Source organism: Acanthochromis polyacanthus, chromosome 10, assembly GCF_021347895.1.
Source record: "Acanthochromis polyacanthus isolate Apoly-LR-REF ecotype Palm Island chromosome 10, KAUST_Apoly_ChrSc, whole genome shotgun sequence".
Lineage (NCBI taxonomy): Eukaryota > Metazoa > Chordata > Actinopteri > Pomacentridae > Acanthochromis > Acanthochromis polyacanthus.
The window spans coordinates 24690349-24701686 of NC_067122.1; positions in this window are offsets into that span (position 1 = coordinate 24690349).

Sequence of the window (11338 nt, forward strand, 5' to 3'; positions counted from 1 at the left end):
TGTGGCACTGTTGTGGTCACATTGTGAGGTGTTTTAAATAGGCAGGCCCTGAGATTGGACTGTGGTGACTGATGGGCCACACTTTCCCTTCCTCGCTCTCTGGCTGTCTGTGCTTTTGCACTGCTATGATGGATGCCCATCCCTCTGTAAATATAGCGCTGGCCCAGCTAGTTAGCATGGCTGGCATGTTCCAGGCCAGTGGTCATAAGCTAAATATATATCCAAAATAAATACTTCCAGATTCAATTCTCAACTGTTGTTTAGACTGGCTGCAGCATAAATCTTGCAGAGAAAAGTAGTAAGAAAACCATATCGTAATGAAGAAACGACCATAGTTTAAACTTTGCAGAATCAAAAAGCTCCGAAACCTCAGAGTGATAGATTTTTTTAGAGAGCAGTGGAGGAAAACTGTGCTTCTACAGAAGCTTTGCCCAGCGCTGTGGTGACTGTGGTGGCAAGTCATTGCTGTGGTAACAAGTCATTGCCATGGTTTCCATCCAAACTCTGATTCTGTGTTCAAATGCACTGATACTGTGGAATGGATGTTGTGGGTGGAGAAACGGAGACGGCCGGCCAGTGGTGACCACAGCAAGTGACGCAAGTCGGGAGACCGTGATGTTTCTGCGGCGTTCAAGTGTTCATTCAGGTGTGCTGAACTGAATGTATCTGGACGACCGCACTGGTTTCATGCAGTTGGTGCTGACAGAAGAATAAAGGCAGTTCCCACAGGTGGCCTGTCAACAGATGCTTTATCAGATCAAACAGACATCGTTGTACACATTCACACGCTGTGACACCATCAAATCTGTAAGCTGCTGTCTGAAAACAGACCACAGAGGTACTGAGGTATTCAAAAAAGGAGGGAAATAATTTTTATCTGGCAGAGCAGGACAACAGACTCTTTGAGTTTGGTTCAGAAGACACTTATCAGATTGCTGCCACCATGACCGCACTGGTAGGATGGAATCTGGCTGTGTGAGAGTTTCTATTCTCTCCACAACAATAGAAGGCCTTCTCCGCCTGCTTCCACCCTGCTGACTCGCAGCACTACAATCACCCAAATATGTCTTCGGTTTTTCCCATCCGCTGCTGTTTTGACTTATGTTCTTCGGCACCACTTATGAAAGCAGATGCATGAGACAGTATCGACATTAGCAACATTTTAGAAACCTCAGATCTGGCTACCCTGAACACTGTTTTTATGGCCTCACATAGCTGCAGTCGTTCCCTGTGTGCTAATAGCTCATGACTCTGAAGCTCTTGCATGCTGTTTATCACTCTGCGCTGAGATTTATCACCCATGATAGTTGTAATGCTCTTCATTGTGAGCTGTATGCTAATGTTAGGCAGCCCTTATTTATTTATAAGACCCTTACTCGTTGTCTACCCACTTAGATTACTTCATCGCTGTTTGTTGATGTGAGTCCTTACAAAACACGGTCAATCACGCTTTACTCACCAGGAAAAACGTGTGGAACAACCTAAAGCTTGATTCAGTTTTTTAGCTTTATTTTACTTCCAGCTGACTTCTTTAAGTTGATTCATTTGCTTCAACTTTGACAATTTAATTGACCAAAATGGCCTTTGTCATATTTTTATAATCATTTTATCCAAGGTTGTTATTTGTGAGCCTGTTTTGTTTAATTTCTTATTCAGCTATATAGTAAATGAAGCCTACATATGTAAATGTATCCCAAGTTTAAAGAAGGTTTGAGGGAATAAATGAAATCTGTATATCAGTTCTACCAATGCTTTGTGCATAAAACACTGGAAAATTGCAAATATGCTCCTACTTTTACTTTTAAGTTAAATGTCTATATAATAAGAAGACTAAAGATTTCCAAAATTTTCTCCAGACATGGAGATTCCTTCACTGTTAAACAACAAAAAACAACAAATAAATTTCAGTAGTATTCAGTTTTTTCAAATAATTGTGAGTAAATATTTGTAAAATTATAGACCCAACAGTTATTTTAAGTGATATGCCAGTAATGTCAAATTATATTTCTTCTTTAATTTTTGTCTACAGAGAACTAATTATTAATTCTGTATTATCTGCTTTCCTAGAATGCAATTCAATTTCTAACTGTTAATATAAAGGTTTATGTCCATACTATCACTTTTTTCCTTGAAATTTTCACCTAAATATGATTAGTTTTGTATCCATATGCACTTTTACATTTCAGCTCTGTAATTTAAATACACATCAAGCAACATTTTTCATTACTTTTTACATAATGTACATTGAAAGTGACAGTTTTAGTTTTTGAGTTCCTCCTGAGGAGGAATCAATAGTGGTGTGTACTTTATTTAACTTGCTAAATAAGACATGTGGTAAGACTTTATTGAAGGGATTTTATTTGATTCCTTTGATGAAATCTGTAAGATAAAACAGTTTCTGTAGAACTTTTAGGTCTGTTGGAATACTGAAGGTGTTTGATTACAATAATGCAGGAAAAAATATGTAAAATAACATTTTTTTCCCTCAAAACATATTATGAAAATGCCTTAAATTTGTCATGTTGCACTATGTTTATCATTATAATTTTACTGTTTTTGTGTGGCAGTTGTAGCTGTCTGTCATTTCATTACATTTTTTTCAAGTTTTTATTTTATTTTACAATGTTCCAGTGCGCAATTGCCAAAATAGTGCAGCACAGATGACATATCAATCATGTAGCTATGGAAAAAATCTGAAGTCCAAACAGACAGCAAAGGCCTTATTTCACAGAGCAGACATTTAAATTGTGATATTCAAGTGTCAACTTATGACAGCTAAATGGAAGTAATTATTTGTACCTGCGCTTGTATTATTGTTACAGATCAAAATATCTTCTGTGAATGGGGCCTATTGCTAATTACGGAGCTGTCATGCTGTATTTAGTTTCATCCTGAGTATAACCTGCATAACATTTTCCAAAACATACCTTTTAGACTTCTGACAGTGTTTACTTTTCCTCGGTTGACACTGGACGTCCTGTCTCTGTCATATCAAAAAGACGCTAAGCCGCTTTACAGAGAGCTCATTTATCTGTTATCACACTGTACCTCCACCTATCAACACAATAACAAGCGAACACAAGGCTGACTTCATGCACTGATATGGGATGTTTCACATTCTATCTTGGATGGTTTCTGGAGAAAATCCCTTTTGGTCTCATATGAGATACTGTGGCTGATACTGATTGAATAAAAGAAACATTAACCAACTTTGCTTTGGGATTTCTTAACAAACTGACAAAACAACACTTGGAAAATTGTGCATCATAACATGTATATGACACTTAACACAAACAATCTGAAGGGAAATTATCCAGTCAACAGAACTATTAAGTGGAGTCTCCTGCACGTACTGTTTGTTTGCCGCCACCCCTGCTTGTCTCGTCTTGTAGGTGTCATGGTTACCATGACCACTGGGATCAGACCCGCTCTTAGATCCAATCTAAAGAGCTCAGCCCTGCAATTTGTGTGGAGTAATAACTCAAAATTGGAGTGTAGGAAATCATGACTGTAGGATGATTTATGTGAAGGGTGGTAAAGGTAATGATATATGAGGCTGATTATCAGGCATCAGCGTAATCGCCACCGTCATGGATGGAAATTTGTACCCCCCAAATTTTTCGGTATTTGACAGGACATCAGATTCCAACTCCAAAGGCAGTGGATCTAGTCTTTACAGCAAAACACAACACCGATCCCCTGAACTACAATTAGAACTACAATTACAGCCGAGTCTTTAGTATTTCTCACTCTTCAAAACTATATTTTTAATGAAACACAGCAGAACCTAAAGTGGAATCAGAGGAATAGGAGAATATTTTGTTACACGTTCAGAGACACATACATTCTACAGATGAATTACAGGCTGTAAAATTACTTTCACTGCCGGTTTCAGTATTTCAGGTTTTTCGTCACATCTCTGCAGAGATTGTTCCTGAGTCTGTGTGTCTTTAGTCAGCAGATATCCACACACACAAAACTCTGGAAAATCACAATTTAACTATCATGCATTTTGCTTCTTTCACTTCTCTTAATATCATCTGTTGCGCAACGTTTTGAAATATCTGTCAAAACCGGCCAATGACTATTAATGTGACTCTGAACGTGTCTGAATATTACTGTGTCTAACAGGGGATTTTGCAGGAATGTTAGAAGGCCTATTGACGTCTTGTTTTTTGCCCACAGCTGGCTGTGTCAGATTCCTTCCTTTGATTTTGATAAATTCCTGCAGCAGCACACAGCGGTAGAAACGATGAAGGCTTCTTTAAATTGAGAGTCTTGTACAGACATAGCATAGCTGCTGTAACGTCGCTAACACAGGATCTGATTATAAATTAGGTTCTGTGTTTTTCTACACATCCAACAGGTCAAGTGTTAAACCCAGATTTCACATTTACATGATAAATTTAATTATGATACAACATTTTAAGATTAATCTTGAGCTCCATCAGAGCTGTTGGGATATTTTCACTAAGATAAACCTGTAATGAAACTAAAATTATATCTTTTATCTATGAGACTGACGTTCCAGAGGTGAACTTTATAGCTCCAAATACACCTAAACCTCCCTTCTACTGGTCCATTTAAAGGGTCAGTTCAGTCTTTTTTTCTGTCACTGCCTCTAGTAATACTTTTCCATTCAGAAAGTTTCACATTTATTTATACAGGTCAAACACTCTACACTGTGACTCCCCAACAAACTCAGTTAGATGACTGTTATTTTCCAAAATATAATGACCACAAAAAAGCTGGACCCATGGCCTGAGTCAATCAGCACATCTGCATCATAGCTCCTCCTGGAAAAGCACTGCCAAAGGAACTGAAACTATCTAGTTGTGGGACTTCATGATGATGGAAAAATACAGGAATATTAATGACCAACTAAAGATCAGTGGAAATACAGTTGCACCAGTAATCAGGAGGAATAGATTAAGCCATAAATGACGCCACAGACAATGTGCTACTTACACAATCTACCTCTGAAATATAGACGGGCATGTGCTTTGGACATGGCACAGGGGTTATCGGTGGAAATCAGAGATTCTGTGACAACTCAAACAGTGTGAATGTTTTAAAAAAGAACCCTTGTTTGTGCATCAGCACAAAATTGCAAGAATAATTTTGCTAAAAAACATGAAAAGAAGCCTTAAGGACATAATCTTAGATCAGATGATGGTCAAGATACATTTGTTGGGCTCAAATGGGGCCCATAATGTTTGGAATCAATCCCACAGCGGTGGGAGCGTGGCCATTCTTTGGTCAGATTATGGATAATTGTGTCTCGCTCAGATGAGGACCAGCAAGTTTAGCATGTTTTGGCTTGTCCACGATTCAGGCATTGTCCCGACAAAGACACATGGAGGTGAAAGTGTGCTGATTTGGGGCTGCATAAGCGAAAAGGTGTCGGAGAAACTCCATTTAACAATGGCACCATGAATGTACCAAAACACTGGCTGACAAGATGACATCTAGTCTTCAGAAACTTGGCAGAAGAGCAATATTCCAGTCCAATAACAATCGAAAGCACACTGCCAAAATCACAAAAGAGTTTCCTACAGAAGGCAAAGGGAAAAGTAAGAGCTTGCCATGAATGTTACCTAACTTGAATCAAAACAACAAAAGGGCTTCAGCAAAGAGCAGCTCAGAAAATAGTGTGGATGATAAAACATCTCTCTCGGTATTTTCCAATGAACCTGCCATCGAAAATAAAGGTTGACAATGGTGACAAGGTGTACTGACTATTGTTGCTTGGGTTTCTACTATACTACCTGCATTTTTATTATAGTAAATCTAACCTGGTAGTTTTTAATTTTATACAACAGTAAAAAAAAAAAGTCCTATTCATTGCGGAAGTAATGCAATTGCTATAACATCATACCATTTAGAATCATTTCACATTAAAGTAATATTGCACAGGGGTCTACTCACCTGTTTACTACAACTGATTTTACAGTTTGAAAAGCAATAAACATGCACCTATTTACCTAATAAATTAAAAGCAGATTTGCTGGTTTGTGTGCTTTTTGTGGGAACAATAACTTTACAAGCTGTAGTTTGACGCGTCTGTGTTATACAATAAATTACCAGTTTAATGAATATGCAGGTGTTTGGCAAAGTGATTATTTAAGTGGAATTATGACAAGATGCTTTATGCCAATTTCTCTGGCGTCCCTGCAGGGCTTGACTGGCAGTAGAAACGTTCAGTGTTATCTGGGAAATGTAGAATTGATCTTTTTCTTCCCAAAATGTCTCCAAAGTGTCTTAAACAAGCCAATATTCTTGTCAGACTATGTGAATAATGTGTGATTGTGATTAGAAGTTAGTTCCTGGCTTTGTTTGTATTTTATATCATGACAGAAAATTCCACAAAATGGCCTTTATGTCTGATGAACTGAACATGAACTGCTACTGAAACCTGTTACCTTTGACCGACATAATCATTGAGTATTAAAGTTGATGAACGGTGCAAAGTACAAGTATGACGTTCTCCTCTCTGCCTTGTCTGGTAATCTATGACCCTCTGTCCCTGTTTCTTGCTGCCGTCTCTTTGCCAGCGTAGTGTTAACCTGTGGCAGCAATACAGAACTCCCTGGGTACTGTCATGCCGCAGGGTAACAGGATTTTTAAGTGAGAGGAGGTAAATTATTGTGTTACTATTACTGGCTTCATTATTAAATGCCCACATTCAGTGAGGACCAGGGCCACCCTTGTTTGACTCATTCCTTTTCCCTCATACTCAAGGAATCCAGTGACCCATGTACACCAGCCCATAACTGACCTGCACACTGAACTAAACCAAAGGCTGATTCCCAGGAGGTTCCCTCACAGTAACATTTGCCAGACCTCCGGACCTTTCAGCAGCTGGCCACAGCCCACGTGAGCCGTTCGTCTCAATGTGCAGAGCTCTGAGGAGCGAATAGCTGACATGGCATGGTATCAATAAGAATTTGGACATGTCATCAGCTCCGAGTGATTCAGGATGGAGGCAGCAAAAAGCCCGGTCCTGCCAATAACTCATGTCTTTCTTCTTTCTCACTCACATGGGCTCAACCCCTCTGTGCTCATTCCTTCCATTCCTCATTGATCTGCCATCCAGGTCCTGCGAGGAAGATGAGGAGGAGGACGGGTAAAGTGATCAGGCTGTGACATCATTCTTTTGGCTACCTCATCCTCAGCCCTGGAGTGTGCGAGTGCGTTTGTGTGTGTGTGTGTGCATGTGTATGTGCGTCTCAGTCTTGGAGACAGGGCCAGACAGAATTTCCTCTCTAGACATGAGGGGTCCGGGGACACTAAAGGGACTAGACTAGTCTTGACTAATGATTTCCACTATAAATGAAAACATCTCCATTCGGGGCTCCCTTTAGAGTCCATTATGATGTGCCTGATGTAGCTCATGTAACAGTAATCTCGGTTAAAATCAATAAATGTGAGAAATAAAGCAGTAGTCATTGTTCAGATGAGTCATGTGAAGCTTTCTGGCTGATGAAGAGCAATAAAAGGCTTAGGCAATCACAGGAGGTGACGTGAAACTGGCTCATTCAGACAGGTAGGCGCACCACCTGGTGGAGAGAGGAAGGTCAGTATGACACATGCAGGTGCTGGACTTACAACACGGTGTCATTATTATGCTCTCCGGTTGCCGGGCAACAAGGTGAATGCTGGAAGGCACGGTTTCAGGTGTTCACCGGCTCCTCATGTAGCCCTCCTTTCTCTTATCTCTTGTCTTGTTGCTTCACTTACTCACCGGCTGTCACAATCACAATCAGCGCACGCTCACCGTGTCCAAAACCCCGCCCACTTCCTCCTGGAAGACACCCTTTTATGGGCATAAACACAAGCAGACAGGTAGCAGGAGAGACTTTCCTTTACTCTCTCTTGCTATGACATTGCTATGAGTATTTCTTTTATAGCCGCTTACAGTTTATAAAGTCAGTTTGTCTTTGGTGTCATAGCAGCAGCAGCAGGCAATAAACGTTACTAACACAGGCCTGCAGGTAGACATCAAAAGAAAGACAGCGATGACATACACTCATAACTCAATTGCAGTCTATGTCTTTTTATTTGAAATTTTTTGCCACATCTTGTCACCTTAAGAATAAAAGTCAGTAGTCATCTGGTTGCACACAACCAGGTACACAGTGTATAGGACTGCTAGAAACTTCAGTGAAAAGCAACTGGACTTGTCTTTTAGATTCCTAAAGATGTTTCACCTCTCATCCAAGATCTTGCATAGTATAATAAAAATGCGAATATCACAGTAGAAATTCAAGCATTTCATTTCTGTGATTCAAATCTTTTATCTTTTCAGTGTGTCCATCTTTTTTCAAGATCTTGCATGAGAGCCAAATGCCTTCAAAACTGCTATTACCTGAGGTTGGTAGAATGATCATAGCCTGGATGCCTGAGAATCTACACAGACAGCATATAGCAGTGAAATCTGAATCTAAGCAGTCACAAAATGCTTGCTGCTAAATGGGCCAGGAAAAAGAAGACAAAAAAAGCAATACTAAATAAATTCATACCTTGTCATTTCAGTCTTGATTTTTATTATTATATAAAATATTTGATCCTTTCCTGGCTTAGTTATTCAAATGAAACTGTAGATTGGCATCTCTTGGGGCTTTGTGTTCACAGTAAAGGTTTCTAGCCAGACAGAGGTTACTAATATCATTGTCTGACAGGGATTAAACATTCACCTCCTGATCTGGTTCTTCCCTTTGATTGATACATCACATACACACACACAGACAGACAGTCATGGACAGACTGATGCTGCTACTTTAATTCTCTCTGAGTCGATTATGCAGTCATTATTAGTTTGAAATTAAAAAAAAAACTACTGACATCTAATCTCTGGCTGCACATGCGGATGGCAATCACTGGAAAATGTCAGGAAGCACGATGCGTATTTTATTCCAAACAACTGAACTTATCATCACTTAAAACTCGGTCTTTTATCTACTTTCCTCACCCATGCCACCCACTGTTTTCTGCAGTGGTGATATCAGACAATGCAGAAAGGACTTTTCCAGTGATCAGTCAGCCCTCCGGTGGGTCCACATCAAACGTGACTCCGGGGTCGAACTCACCCACTCATACTAGGAGTGGTGAGGATGATGGGACTCCTATGGCGTGTGTGTGTGTGTGTGTGTGTGTGTGTGTGTGTGTGTGTGTGTTTGTGTCGACACATTGTGGGGTAGAAAAGTGGTCACAGAACCATAACAATAACAGACTCACTGGAAAGAGCCCAGAGCCTTTCTAATGATGTCATGGCGTCTGTTTTTGTGTGTGTGTGCGATTGGAATTCACCGTAGTCAAACCCGATGTGCCTGGAAAAAGATGATTAATGCTATATGATTAGTAAGGATGAGCTACAATGTTGCTGTAATTTCATATTTTGTAAATTCAACACAATCATCACAGTGTTGACAGTCCCAGGGGCTCTCTATTTCCAGACATTGGCTCTCTTGATTGTAGTTTCACATGGTTCTGAATTTGAGTTTCATTTGACAAACTCAGTCTGTTTCAAGGAGATTTGCTGGATTATCTGAACAATGTTGCAGAGCAGGTCGTTTTGCATCAGATTTAAGGTGACTCTGGGTTTAGCTGCAGTGAAGTTAAGTAACTCAGTTAAGCTGCTTCTTGGATCAGACCCAACGTATGTGGAAGTTTGTGTCTGTTTGTCTGGAAGTGATTTTGTGTTAGGTGTGTCAGGAGGTTTACACACAGATTAGAGTGTGTTCCTAAGGTGTGTCATTAATCGTTATCCAGGTTGGGACAATTCAGGATGATGGCAATAAACTTTAACTTTGCACTTCATTCACCATTTTAAGCTGTAGAGAGACAGTCTGGACCCAAGTTTATTTCATGTTAAATTGTTGCTGTTACACAGATTGAGTATCCTCATTAGTTACACATTTTAGGGATTAAACCAGGCATGTCCAAAGTCAGGCCTGGGGGCCAATCAAGGCCCACGGTAAGATTTCATACAGCCGCAACTTCGGTCTTGTAATGTACTATTTATGGCCCGCTAGCACTGTCTAAACCATTCTTTTCAACTGAATGGGAGCTCAGCTGGCTTTACTAATCACAAGTATTATCAAAAAAATCTTGGCAAAATTGTTTTCCCCAGTCGAAAATGACCGACAAACAGGGACCACACATTTCGCCAGGAGCTGCCAACGTTATATCCCCTCCAGATGCGAACACTCAGATAAAGAAGTGGTTTGTTCAGTCTGGCACGCACATCCACAAACATCCACAAACACACTAAAGCCACTCACAGCTACTGCTAAGATGTCTCATTAATTTTTTACTGCCATCCACTTCAAAGAAAGTAGAGGCCACTTTTGTCCTTCTGGACTAACAAATTAGCTTAACAGGGGCTTTAAGAAGGAAATCGTTAAACTGTGACTGGGTCTTCTCACAGAAGGTTAGTGGGTCTGGACAAACCTTCAGGTTGGGACTTTCTCTGCAGCTTTGTAGGTCTGTGGCGCCCTCCAGTGGTCATATTGGTGCTCTTACAAAAAACTGTACGCTGTTAATAGGGCACACTACTTTACAATAATGATGCTTTCATTTTACAGATCTCATAGTTAGTTAAGAATTAGTTTTAGATAATCGCCACATAATATGATCCTGTAACTTCAAATGAACACAGAAACCCCATATTATATCACGGATTAGGGTTTATATTAGCTGTTAAACAGTGCCCTCTATAGGCTGAGAGAGGATGTGAATGTTCCCATTTTGAATATCCAGCAAGAATAATACTTTGTAACATGAACTTTACCACTCAACTCTCTGTATCTTTTGCTACAACTGCAAATCAACATGTTTAATGGGCCGTTAAAGCTAATATTTAGTTAAATATAGCGCATACTGTTGTCTTTCTTGTGTTACAGTATGTATACATTGTTGAAGTGACTGTGCACATGCTTCCCTGCAAAACTCAGAGCTCTTTTTACACACTTCTTAACTGCGTTCTTGCAAGATTTGTCACTGATTGGTTTAGCATTTGATTGCAAAAATAAGTAACTTCAGAATATTTGATGATGCATTGTAATATGTGACTGAAAAAAATACATCAGAGATTGAACATCCATCCATCCATCCATCCTCTATACACCGCTTTATCCTCACTAGGGTCACGGGGGGGGGGGGGGGCTGGAGCCCAAGAGATTGAACAGTTTTTTTTTCTTCTGAAAACAATGCGCTTTTAAACTTAGCAACTGATATCAAAGTCAACTGAGCCACGACGTTTCATATGATGGTCTTGCAAGAAATAATAAGTGGTAAATAACTACTAAAATTCTGCACCGCTAAGGAGCCTCAAAAA